Consider the following 14,018-nt stretch of genomic DNA (forward strand, 5'->3'; position numbering starts at 1 on the left):
ATGAGAGAATAAGCATTTAGTTGAGGTTGTAGAGTGCCAGCCACGTGAACACTTTGTCCTGGATGTTATCAAGCTTTTGCAGCGGTTGGAGCTGAAAGCATCCAGTGAAGCTATAAAACTCCTAACTTATGCTTTGTAGATGGTGGACAGATTTTGGGAAGCCATCACTGAATATCAAGGCTCTTAAGCTGGTCCTTATCACCACAGTGATTAGTCCAGTACAGTTTCTGGTCAATCGTGGTTCTTGAGAATGCGACATTCGGCACTAGTAACTCGTGAAGACGGGTCACTGCGTATATTCAAGAAAGAGATTGACAACTTTTTGGAGGTGCCAAGGGGTATGGAGGGGAAGTACGAATAAGGAGTTGAGATAAAGGATCTGCCATGATCTTATTGAATGGCAGAGCTGTTTCGGGATAGATTGTGGAAGTTGGAATGTTCTCAATTGAAGAAGGATGAGAGGAGATTTGACAGTTTACAAAAACTTGAGTAGGCTGGTTAGAGTGGATGCCGAAAGACAGGACATAGATTAAAAGCGATGGGGAGATGAACCAAGAATGATAAAAACATAAGAAATAGGAGCAGAAGTAGGCCGTCTGGCCCCTCGAACCTGCTCCATCGCTCCATAAGATCATGGCTGATCTTTTTGTGAGCTTGATACCATTTAGCCTTTACTGTTCAAATATCTATCGATCTTTGCCTTAAAAATATTCAATGAGGTAGCCTCAACTGCTTCACTGGGCAGGGAATTCCATAGTTCACAACCCCTTGGGTGAAGAAGTTCTTCCTCAACTCAGTACTAAATCTGATCCCCCTTATTTTGAGTGAGTGGCCCCTAGTTCTAAATTCACCCACCAGTGGAAACAAACTCCCTGCGTCTATCTTATCTATTTCTTTAAGTAATTATATGTTTCTATAAGCTTCCCCCTCATTCTTCTAAATTCCAATGAGTATCATCCCAGTCTACTCAGTCTCTCTTCATTTGCAAACCGTCCCAATTCCGAAATGTACCAGATGTGAGAAAAAAGTTATTCACTTGTTATGGCTTGGTATACTTGCCTGCATTGATCAGTGTAATGAGCACAAGGGTTCAGCTGTCATGTTGCAGCTGTGTGGACATTAGTTAGGCTGCTTTTCGAATTCTGCATGTAATTCTGGTCTCTCTGCTATACGGAGGATGCTGTGAAACTCGAAAAGGTTCATAAAAGATTTACAAGGATGTTGTCAGAGCTGGAGGGTTTGAGTGTGGGGAGAGGCTGAATGGACTGGGGCTAATTTCCCTAGACTGTCGGAGGCTGAGGGGTGACCTAATAGTGGTTTATAAAACAATGAGGGGCATGGATAGGGTGAATAGACAAGGTTTTTTTCTCAGGGTGGGGAAGTCCAAAACTAGACGGCATAGGTTTAAGGAGAGAGGGGAAGGATTTAAAAGGGACCCAAGTGGCAACATGTTCACGCAGAGGGTAGTGCGTGTATGGAATGAGCTGCCACGGCAAGTGGTGGGGGCCAGTATGATTACAACATATAAAAAGCATCAGGATGGGTACATGAATAGGAAGGGTCAAATGCTGGCAAATGGGACCAGATGAATTTAGGATATCTGGTTGACATGGGCAAGTTGGTCTGAAGAGCCTGTTTCCATGCTATACAGTTCTATGACTTTATGACTCTATGATTCAGCAAGTAGTTAGCTTATGAAATGTACAGCCTGGGCTGTGGTTTGACTGAGACATTCACGAATGATTTTTTTTGGTTAGAAATGGGACATGGGGAAAAGGCAGAAAATTGGTTTGATTGAATGGGTCTAGTGCAGTCACAATGGGTACTGTAGGACTCTATGATTCTCTGAATGCATTCTCTGGTTGCTAATTTTTTCTTTTATTCTGTTATCTCCTGAAGTTGATGGCAGAACTATAATAGTTTCTGTTGAACTTCTGTTTTCAAATGCCATTTCAAAATCATGTCCAACTGTGCCATTCATTTCATTAACCATCCCCCCAGGTTTGAGTGGAAAAAGACTAGGCTCCTGGCTGTGGTATGAGAAATTAATTTAATTAAGAAAGAAATAGAACTGCGAGAGGATTGAGAATTAAATAGAGCATGGAGGCTATCAGAAATAAAAAAGCCAAAAAGAACGATAGCATGGAATAAAATGCTTTTAGAAATCATTTTCAATTAAAATTATCTGCAAACCATAACCTGAGTTAGGGAAAGCTGACAGCTTCCAGGCAACAATCAGTTGGAAATAAATATATCTGAAGTTACATCAAGAATGAATTAAATACCATCCTGGTCTGTTGGAGATGGCTAAGTGGACATTGTGTTTAACGTGGATGTAGAAAATAGAGAATTTGGCAGATCTTGGCAATGAGAACAACACAGACCACACTGCGAATTATAGCTAACTCAAGTCTGCTTTGCACAAAGTGTTGTCCACTACATTAAAGAAAAAACAAAGAGCTGCAGATGCTGGAAATCAGCTAAAAAGTCAGAAATTGCTGGAAAAACTCAGCAGGTCTGTCAGCATCCGTGGAGAGAAATCAGAACACTGGCTTCTGAAGAAGTCAAGAAGTGTCTGAAGAAGGATCTTCGGATCATTAATTCTACTTTCTCTCCAGAGATGCTGCCAAACCTGCTGAGTTTCTCCGGCAATTTTAGATTTTGTTGTCTACTGCATGATCTGCTGTCCTTGAAATCGATAACTTTCTCTGTGCACCTCACTCAAATCCTTGCCTTAAAACCTTACCTTTTCGAAACACAATTTGCAAAAGTGTGCACTGTGAGAGTGGCTCTTCACATTCCAACCTCCAAAGATCAGCTTTTTTTTGATGGAGCAAATAATTGCTGCCTTCAGGGCCAAAGTCTAATTTGTAGCACAAATTCCCTTGAGTCTCTATGACATTTCCTTGAGAACAGCTTTAATTACACTTTTCTCTATCATATTATTTTCTTCGCTATAAATGCATTCCTTATGAAAAGGCAAGATTCTAGTAGGTTACACATACAGTATGTCACCCAAGTTTATTATGCTGCATGGTCTGAATACTTTCATCCTCAATTTCATTTTTAGGTAATCTGTACAGTTGTGTTGTCTTTAGCATGACCTCAAACAGCACAACCTCAATCTAGCTTGTTATACATTGGACCGATAATTGACAGATGGAGTTTAATTCGATAAATGAGAGATGTTGCATTTTGGTAAAATGAACCAGGGTAGGACTTACGCAGTTAATGGTAGGCCCCTGGGTAGTGTTGTTGAACAGAGGGTCCTTGGGGTGCAGGTAGATAGTTCCTTGAAACTGGCATCACAGGTAACCAGGAAAGTGAAGAAGACATTTGTCCAGCTTGCCTTCATTGGTCAGAGCATTCAGTATGGGAGAGATAATGGGAACTGCAGATGCTAAAGAATCTGAGATAACAAAGTGTGGAGCTGGATGAACACAGCAGGCCAAGCAGCATCTTAGGAGCACAAAAGCTGACAGGCCACTTCTGGAGCATTGCATATAGTTCTGGTCACTGTTCTGTAATAAGGATGTTGTTAAACTATACAGGGTGCAGAAAAGATTCACAAGGATGGCACCAAGGCTGAAGGATTTGAGTTATACGGAAATGCTGAATAGGCTGGGACTTCTTTCCCTGGAGAGTCGGAGACAGAGGGTGTGACGTTATAGAGGTTTATAAGATCATGAGGGGCATGGATGGGGTGAATGACCATGGTCTTTTTCCAAGGGTGGAGGAGTCCAAAACTAGAGGGCATAGGTTTAAGGTGAGAGGGGGAATGTTTAAAAGACATCAGACGGGCAACTTTCTCAAACAGAATGTGGTATGTGAGTGGAATGAGCTGCCAGAAGAAGAGGTAGATGCAAGTACAGTTACCACATTTAAAAGAGCACTTGGACAGGTACAAGAAAAGGACAGGTTTAGGGGGCTATTCCTGGTCCTGTTTCTTATGTCCTTATGGTCGGCATGGACACGTTGGACCAAAAGGTCTGTCTCCTTCCTGTAATACACTATGACTCACAACACCGTGAGTACTACTATAAATTTTAATCAAGCCATTCAGGTATTTCATGACACGGCTTGGCAGCTTGAACCCAGGTCTTCTGGCCCCAAGGTAGGGATACTGCAGCTGTACAGAGATTCCCTTAGCACCACACCCCAAGCCGTTCAGTCCAACTACAATACTTTCTAAAAAGACAAAAGTTTTAAATCAGGAACAAAAACAGAAGTTGCTGGAAAAGCTCAGTAGGTCTGGTAGCATCTGTGAACAAAAAGTCAATGAAGGGTCACTGGGCCAAAAACGTTAACTGTAACTGTTTTCTTCAGTCTGATGCTATCAGACCTTCTAAGCTTTTCCAGCAACTTCTGTTTTTGTTTACAACACTAACTAGCAGTTTTGTTTGTAATTTTGAATGGCATGATAAAACAAAGTACCTTAGTCCTGGGTCAGAAATTATTGAATCACGTTTTTGTTCCATTCATGTTACTTAATTTGTATCTTAATCATCCCTGAACTCAAATGGGATCTCGGTCTTCCACTGAAGCCCATTATTGGGTCAAAAAGTGGTAAATAGTGAATCAAAGACTTATGCTTGAGCGATGTAGTGATCGTAACCAGGTCAGGCAGATGGACCTCATAGAATATGATCAGCTCTAATGAAGAGTCATCTAGAATCAAAAGCCTGCTGGCTTTCTCCCCATGGATATTGCCTAACTCACTGTGATCTCCAGTATTTTTTTGTTTTCAGTACATATTCCAGCATCTCCCGTTATTTTGCTCCCTTTCATAATATGCGATCCCTGATTGGAGCTGTTAAAGTGGTTCAGTCAGGGACCCCTGGCTGATAGATATCAACAGGCGTGTCAGAGGTTCTGCTCACTTGAGGACTCAGCTCTGTGCTAACTGGGCCAATGTCATGTACTTTGCACGTGTAAGTAAAGTGTGACTTGGTGATGGGATACCAACTTCTGTGGAGTTATTTCATCCAGCATCAGTATTATTTTGCTTTTATAAGAAGAGTCAATCAGGGCTTTCTGAACCTGGGTCAGTTTCAGTTTATTGCTGTTTATTTTGAATTTTCACAAAACATGGTTTTCCATGCACAAAGATTGTTGCCTACCTTGGGACAATAACGTTAATGAAATTAGCTCAAGTTGACATTTCTCACGCAATCATTCGCTCTTCCCCACATTACTTATGCAACTGGGGTTTTGGACGCCTTTCTCGGGGAATCAAACAGCGGGACAGATGGTAGCGCTACTGTTGGGACCTTGTAGTGTTCACAGAACTGGGAACATATTCAAAACTCAGCTGCCCATCAATTCAGACACTGCAATCCAGCAGCTATGTCTCACACTGTGAAATTCCATTCTTATTGCTAAAAGCTCACAGCCATTCCGTAGAACGGGATGTGGAGGAGCTGGTAAATGGGGTGATAGAGCTGATGCCCATTCTTTATTCAGCTCACCACTGGAGGAAGACACGGTCCCAGTCACAGCCAACTGGAATGTGGATAGCGGCACAGAACCCTCCCATGCTAAAAGGCATGTTCGACACTGGAGGAAATAAATTAATGGTTCTTTTCCACTTTCCACTCCACTGATATGTTAGAAAAGAGGAAAATACATTTATATTGTGTTTTTCATGCCCCAAAATGTTTTATATTCCATGAAATAACATGGAAATATTATAACATAGGAAACAGCAAACTCTCATAAATAACAATGCGATGATTCAAAAACTTCTTTTAAGGAAGTTAGAATTAGAATTAGGTTTTATTGTCACCTGAGTACAGTGAAAGTTGCCATTCCCTAGCACCATTTTGGGTGCAAGATCTTTGTTGTAAAGTGGAAAAGTAAAGAAATAAAGCTAAAAGTTCAATATTACAGTCCTTCTTAAGTGTTTAGCTGTGGGTCTGGGTCTAGGCTCTTCCAACCCGACACTGAGACCATCACCGGCAGGAAGCAGTGGGTCAGGCTTCAGTCTCTTCATGGTGCCATCACTGCAGAACCATGTCGCTATTCTATGGTGCCATCCTTTCTCTACTGGCGCCGCTGCCCCTGCATTCGGACTGCGCTGGGCTGATCTCGGCAATGCAGCCATCGCTGAAGATTCCAGGTCCCACACAGTGAGGGGGCACTGGGTCCAAGCTCGCTTCCCTCTGCCACTGGGAACAAACTCTGCCTCCAATGTGCCAGTCGCCTTGAAGTTGCCTGAGATCTCTGTGGAAAGTAGGTAAGGTTAAACTTTGTTTTAAGAAAAAGGCAGAGAAAGAAAAAGAGTTGAAAGCGGATGAAACAGACAAGCTCTGGGCTCCTGGGCTCAAGAGACAACATGTTGCCCCACGACTCTGCGGCCATCTTGACTGGCATCAACTTGACTCCCCACTGGGCCTCAACTCGCTGCCACCAATGCTGCCCGAGGATGAGAGGTAAGTAGAAAGCAAAAAAAAGGAAAACTTTTTAAAAAAGAGAACAAACGGGTGGAGCGGACAAACCTCAGGTCAGGACCTCTGCCCTACCGCCATCTTGAAATCTTGAATGTTAGCTCATGGAGAAATACAGTCCACAGCACCAAGGGTAACTTTCTTGCTCCCCTTTCAAATAATATTACGGGACATTTTATGGAGACCTGGGAGAAGAGATGGAGCCTTAGTTTCAAGCTTCATGAAGAATAAAGTTCACAAGAAAGTGGCTGGTTTTACCAGTTTGCAGTTAGAATAAAGCAACTAATAAAACACAAATGAATTATCTGGGAAAGGTACAGTATAGTGACTTATTGTGACATGTATTTATGAAAATACAATACAATGTATATCAGTTGCCATAATTAATCCAGTGCATTTTAATTACATAAATTATAAAAGTGAAGAAATAATGCACACAAAGTTAACACAAGTTTCAGTTTGGTTTCTTGATTTCACAAGTGGCCCGGGACACTGCTTTACTCCACAGCTGGCCCTGAGGACGTAACACCAAGGAGAAGATATGCTCAATCAATGCTAGCTACCACGGATTGGGCCCAGAAAGCCTCCTCAACTCCAGCGCCAGCCACAGCCAGGTTCCCGTCCCAACTCTCAAGGATTGAGGCTCATTCCCCACCTCCAAGAATGGATGGGCCGTCCTTGTTAACTCCCGAGGATCGAAGGATCGTTCACTCCAGCCGCTGCTGCAGATGCCACCGAAACACCAGAGGAAATGAGCCAACCCCAATTCCTGAGCACTGGAGTGGTTGCTCCAGCCACGACTGTGAGGAATGAACCAGATCCGCTGCTCAACACCTCCCTGCAAAAAGCCCCCAACCCCACCCCTCCCACCTCGCCATCACTGCAGCAGCAAAAGGAAGGCAAGATGCATTTGATTCAAAAGTTAAATGAAGAAAATAGGAAAGTAAAAGAAGGAAGCAGTCAGCCATTTAAGAGGGAGCAGTTAGTGCCTCAACTCTTCTACCCTGCGGCCTCAGCCAGCCTAAAAAAGTGCGCTCCTATTCAGGGTCTCAAATTATTACCAATACATCGACAAAATGGCCATTGTGCTGCTTTGTGTTCTATTGCTATGCAGGACACGCTTCAAACAAACTAATTAGGCAACGCAATCTGTTTCAATGCAAAGCAATCTTGATTTTACATCAACAGAGTATAACCCAAATTGGAATAACTAAACTGGTCCTTATTGGCAATATAACAAGCAGCGTGAGACCTTCAGGAAAATAACCCTGCCACATATAGCTTTTCAAACTTACGGCGCTTTTGAAAATATTTCTATGTGGCTCTTTCCATTGTTGCTACTCTGTTCGTGTTAGAGGTTTTCTCAGAGAGATTCAAAGGCTTTTCATCTCCATCACATCTTATAAATTGAAAACAAGATGACAATTTGTAATTTCATTTAGATATTTATCCGCAGTATGCAAATAAACATGAGAGATTTACAACAAAATCAACATTTTCAGGTGCACAGTTTATTGTGAAAAATGTTTAATTTTAGCATGTGGGTCTGGATGTTTGTATGGTCCAAATGACTCTGGAGTCAAGTATTTTTAACATGGAGACATGTGAGAGCTTTTTCAGTCGAAATGGATGGTCTCAAAATACTTGAGTGAGAGGTTAGGCTCATAAAAGCTTTGTTTTCTCAACAGGAGTTCTGTTTGACAGCTAAAGAAAATTGTTGACTTTGCTTAAATGAAACCTTAAAAAAGTTATAGTAAATTGTTCTTTCTGTGATCTCTTTCGTCAATATCTAAATGCTCAAGGTTAAGGCATGTGAGAAGTTTTAAGTCTCTGTATTGATTCTCTATCTGAGTTACTCTTTTTAGTATGACCCAAGAACAACAATATTTTTTCCAAGAAACTTTTCAAATTGCTAGGGTTTTTTTTTGTTGAGTGGCTATGCACATTCCATTGTTACCATAGGGTAAATTGATTCTGTAAATATTATAGACGGGACAATTAGACATGGGAAGAAATGCATGGATCGTATGAGAGGCTGTGAATTGAATTGACTTGAATTGAGTTAGCTTTATTGTCACAGATACTCAATGGGTTCAGTGAAAAGCTGACATCACCACTTACAGCACCGTCTTAGGTACAAAAGTACTCAGGTATAGTTTCTTTAGTTCAGAGATCTTAGAAAATAAAGATATAAAATGTCCAGTGTTGCAGAAACAAAAGTGCAAAACAGCAACCTTCCAACCCATACTATACCTGGCGCCTAGTCTCCAGCCCACCCTGTCTCTAGACCATGCTGGGCTTCACCTTGAGGATAACGAGGCTAGGAGATCACTCCAGAGCGCCAGGCCGACAGGACGCCATTCCAGGGAACTGCCCTGCTGTGCTGGGAGGATGCCCTGGGGGGGCTGCTAATCCAGGCCGGGAGGTTGCCATGAGGGTCAGGTGGCAGCGACGGGAGGCTGGGAGTCGACCTGAGGCCAGTTGTCTTCGCTGGAGGATGGGAGTCATCACCCAACGCTGGGAGAGAAGCAGGAAAAGGTCACAAAGAGGACAAAAGAAAAGAAGAAGAATGAGCAGAGTGGGATGAGCTCCGGCCAACACTTCCTACTCCGCTGTGATCTTGGACCAATAGAGGGGTCGGGATGGATAATCATGGACTGAGTTTGCTCAAAAGTACAAGGGATGTGAGGAGAAGATGAGCTGTGAGGGAGCATGAGGGATGAGAAATAAAAGGCTGACCGGCTATTAGTACAATTGAGAAGGAGTCCCAGAGATCAATTTAATATCTGCCCCAAAACCCAGCAAACCCCGTGGTCAAGGCTGATCTGCTTCCTGGGGACTAGGCCTAACCTGACTGTATTGCACAGATCACTGCAATAAGGTTGGTCTGTTCCACATTCTACCATTGGTATCATAGAACCGTGGAATGCATACAGTATGGAAAGAGGCCATTTGGCCCATCAAGTCTCCACCAACCCCCCCCCCCCCCCACAAAGAGCATCCCATCCAGACCTAGTCCCCCAACCCTATTCTTGTAACCCTGCATTTCCCATGGCTAACCTGCCTTTGAGCTGTAGGAGGAAACTGGAGCACCTGGAGGAAACCCATTCAGACATGGGGAGAATGTGCAAACTCCACACAGGTAGACACTCTGTGCTATACCATGAGTAAAGATGGCTACTAAATGATCATTTTAAAGTGTAAGATTTATTTCACATTTCTGATGGCAATCTATGATTTTGTAAACATCGAGAATAATCCAGTCAGGTAAGATAATAGAGGAAGCTGATGTACTGAAAATTTTGTCAAACATTAAGATTGACAAGTCGCCAGGCCCGGATCAGATTTGTCCTCGGCTGCTTTGGGAAGCGAGAAATGCAATTGCTTCGCCACTTGCGAAGATCTTTGCATCCTCGCTCTCCACTGGAGTCGTACCTGAGGACTGGAGAGAGGCAAATGTAATTCCTCTCTTCAAGAAAGGAAATAGGGAAATCCCCGGCAATTATAGACCGGTAAGTCTCACGTCTGTCGTCTGCAAGGTGTTAGAAAGGATTCTGAGGGATAAGATTTATGACCATCTGGAAGAGCATGGCTTGATCAAATACAGTCAACACGGCTTTGTGAGGGGTAGGTCATGCCTTACAAACCTTATCGAGTTTTTTGAGGATGTGACTAGTAAGGTTGATGAGGGTCAAGCTGTGGATGTGGTGTATATGGACTTCAGTAAGGCATTTGATAAGGTTCCCCATGGAAGGCTCATTCAGAAGGTCAGGAGGAATGGGATACAGGGGAACTTAGCTGCTTGGATACAGAATTGGCTGGCCAACAGAAGACAGCGAGTGGTAGTAGAAGGAAAATATTCTGCCTGGAAGTCAGTGGTGAGTGGGGTTCCACAGGGCTCTGTCCTTGGGCCTCTACTGTTTGTAATTTTTATTAATGACTTGGACGAGGGAATTGAAGGATGGGTCAGCAAGTTTGCAGACGACACAAAGGTCGGAGGTGTCGTTGACAGTGTAGAGGGCTGTTGTAGGCTGCAGCGGGACATTGACAGGATGCAGAGATGGGCTGAGAGGTGGCAGATGGAGTTCAACCTGGATAAATGCGAGGTGATGCATTTTGGAAGGTCGAATTTGAAAGCTGAGTACAGGATTAAGGATAGGATTCTTGGCAGCGTGGAGGAACAGAGGGATCTTGGTGTGCAGATACATAGATCCCTTAAAATGGCCACCCAAGTGGACAGGGTTGTTAAGAAAGCATATGGTGTTTTGGCTTTCATTAACAGGGGGATTGAGTTTAAGAGTCGTGAGATCTTGTTGCAGCTCTATAAAACTTTGGTTAGACCGCACTTGGAATACTGCGTCCAGTTCTGGGCGCCCTATTATAGGAAAGATGTGGATGCTTTGGAGAGGGTTCAGAGGAGGTTTACCAGGATGCTGCCTGGACTGGAGGGCTTATCTTATGAAGAGAGGTTGACTGAGCTCGGTCTCTTTTCATTGGAGAAAAGGAGGAGGAGAGGGGACCTAATTGAGGTATACAAGATAATGAGAGGCATAGATAGAGTCGATAGTCAGAGACTATTTCCCAGGGCAGAAATGGCTAGCACGAGGGGTCATAGTTTTAAGCTGGTTGGTGGAAAGTATAGAGGGGATGTCAGAGGCAGGTTCTTTACGCAGAGAGTTGTGAGAGCATGGAATGCGTTGCCAGCAGCAGTTGTGGAAGCAAGGTCATTGGGGTCATTTAAGAGACTGCTGGACATGCATATGGTCACAGAAATTTGAGGGTGCATCCATGAGGATCAATGGTCGGCACAACATTGTGGGCTGAAGGGCCTGTTCTGTGCTGTACTGTTCTATGTTCTATGTTCTATGTTCTATGTTCTATAATGAATCACATACATGTCCTTCCTTACTATCATTGCCAATAAATTCTGGAATCCCAAATGTTAATTCCTCTAACATACAATACACATTCCTGCATTGCTCTCAACAGGTTGAGCTGATGAAAAAATGGTTAGAAAATCCCAGCCAGTATTTAAATACATTGCTTATTTTTATAATTGTGTTTGGAACAATGCATTCCTTATTCCTTTGGTATGTATTCAAATTAACTTTCTAAACTAAAATAAATACTTACACGGAGCCTATACATTGGTTTCTTTTCCCCAAGGCTAATAGAAAACATTTGTGCCTTTTTCAATTAGATTCCATTTACTGTTGAGCTGCTATTGGATCTGAGACACACAAACTGTAAAGCATCCAATTTCTGGCAATGCTGTGGAGTGTTTCTTGAACTTGCAGGTCTTTCGGCTTGAGGGATGGGAATAAATAGCCACCAGGACAACCTGACACTAGGCCAAGTGCCACTCAATCTGTCAAATGCTGACTTCTGAAGAAAATGGGTCTTGCATGTCAATGTTTGCTTTCTCCCAAGTATTGCAAGATTGCTAAGAAAATGGGCGGGCAACGTTTCCATTTATACAGTCATAGAGCTTACAACATGGAAACATTTCCTTTGGTCCAACTTATCCATGTTGACCAGATATTCTAAATTAATCTAGTCCTATTTGCCAGCATTTGGCCCAAGTTAGCAGCCAGAGGATGCATTCAGAGAATCACAGAATTGTTACGATGCCCATTGTGCCCGTACCAATCCCACTTCTTCAAACCAATTTCCTGCCTTTTTCCCCATATCTCATTTCTATCCAAGTTGAATGTCTTGACTAAACCTCCCTCCACTACATTTCCAATCAGTGCCCTTCATATCCTAACTGCTTGCCGAAACATAGAGTCATACAGATGTACAGTACAGAAACAGACCCTTTGGTCCAACTCATCTACGCTGACCTGATATCCTATTTAAATCTCTTCTTATTGGCCAGCATTTTGCTCATATCCCCTCCTCCTTTCCTATTCATTTACCTATTAAATGTTGTAATTGTACCAGGCTCCACCACACCCTCTGACAGCTCATTCCTTACACTCACCACCCTCTGCATGAAAATGTTGTCCACCTTAAACCTATGCCCTCAAGTTTTGGACTCCCCTATGCTGTGAGAAAGACCCAGGCTATTCACCCTATCCATGCCCCTCATGATTTTATAAACCTCTTTCAGGTCACCCCTTAACTTCTGACACTCCAGGGAAAATATCCCCAGTCTGTTCAGCCTCTCCCTATAGCTCAGACACTCTAACCCTGGTAGCATCCTTATAAATCTTTACTGAATCCTTCCAGCATGGGCGGGTTGGACCAAAGGGTCTGTTTCAGTGCTGTACAACTCTGTGACTGTAAGTGCTCTTCTCTCTGCTATCTCATGCCCACCATATCACAACTCACCTTAGCTCTATCACTGCACCCGCCTCTCACTAAGGCTTGGGACTACACCACTCCCTATTCCATGCATTGTTGCCCCTCAAAGACTCTCATCCACCCCATCCTCCCACATTACACTTCCTTCCCGCTCTCCGTTCTTGTAATGCACTCTCTGACAATACCCAGCTCTCCTTCCTGTTCCTGATCACCACTAAATACTCTTCCAGCTGCTTCCAACAAACACCATCCCTCACATTGACTTATTACAGGAAAAGATAGGCTACAATCAGACCAGTGTTGGGTTGGAGATGTGCAGGTTAGATGGATTGGCCACGCGAAATGCAGGGTTACAAGCTTATGGCAGGGCAGTGGACTCCCTTCAGGGGGTTGGTGTGGACTTGCTGGGCCGAATGGCCTGATTTCACACTGTAAGGATTCTAATGGGCATCCAACTGAGTGAGCCTCCTCGTGCTATACCTCTCTCCCATTATCGACAGTATTAACTCAGTACTAATCTGCAGACATCTTGATCCCTCTTCAACATCTCATTCTCTCAACACCTACATCCTACCATCAGTATCTGAGAATCATAGAATCCCTACAGTATGGAAGAGGCCATTTAGCCCATCGAGTGTCTGCATCAATGATGCTTCCACAGGCCCTTTTGGGACAAGGATCATTTTATGAAATAGCTTTATCAAGGAAGCACAGTGTCCTTTAAGGCTAGGAGATACACAATGAGCAGCTCACATGTACTCTTCACCACAACGCAGTCCTGTGGTCAGCTGAGACAGTTTCAATGCTGCCCTAGAGAAGTGTTTCAGGACATTGAGCAGCCCATGCACAAGAAGAGTTACTGATGATGGAAGGGTCAACTGGAGGTTCCTTGGGATTCTTCTCAACCAGTTGGCCACCATGACACAACACATGGGTATGATATCTTAATGGGTGCATAAGACCCACCATGTGATGTTATTGCACAGTCTCACTGACTTCTACTTTTCCCAAACAGTCAGTAGGACATATGATGTGTAGCAACAGTGACAAGCTGCCAACATAAATGGTGACACAGTGACACAGTGCTTAGCACCTCATAGTGGTTAGCACTGCCGCCTCACAGTGCCAGGGATGTGGGGTTAATTCCAGCCTTGGGGTTCTGCCTGTGTGGAGTTTGTACATTCTCCCCGCGTCTGCATGGGTTTCCTCTGGGCACTCCAGTTTCCTCCCACAGTTGTTGTCCCTTATGTCCAGTGATGTGCAACC

The sequence above is a fragment of the Stegostoma tigrinum genome, chromosome 13 (genome assembly GCF_030684315.1).
Source record: "Stegostoma tigrinum isolate sSteTig4 chromosome 13, sSteTig4.hap1, whole genome shotgun sequence".
Classification (NCBI taxonomy): Eukaryota; Metazoa; Chordata; class Chondrichthyes; order Orectolobiformes; family Stegostomatidae; genus Stegostoma; species Stegostoma tigrinum.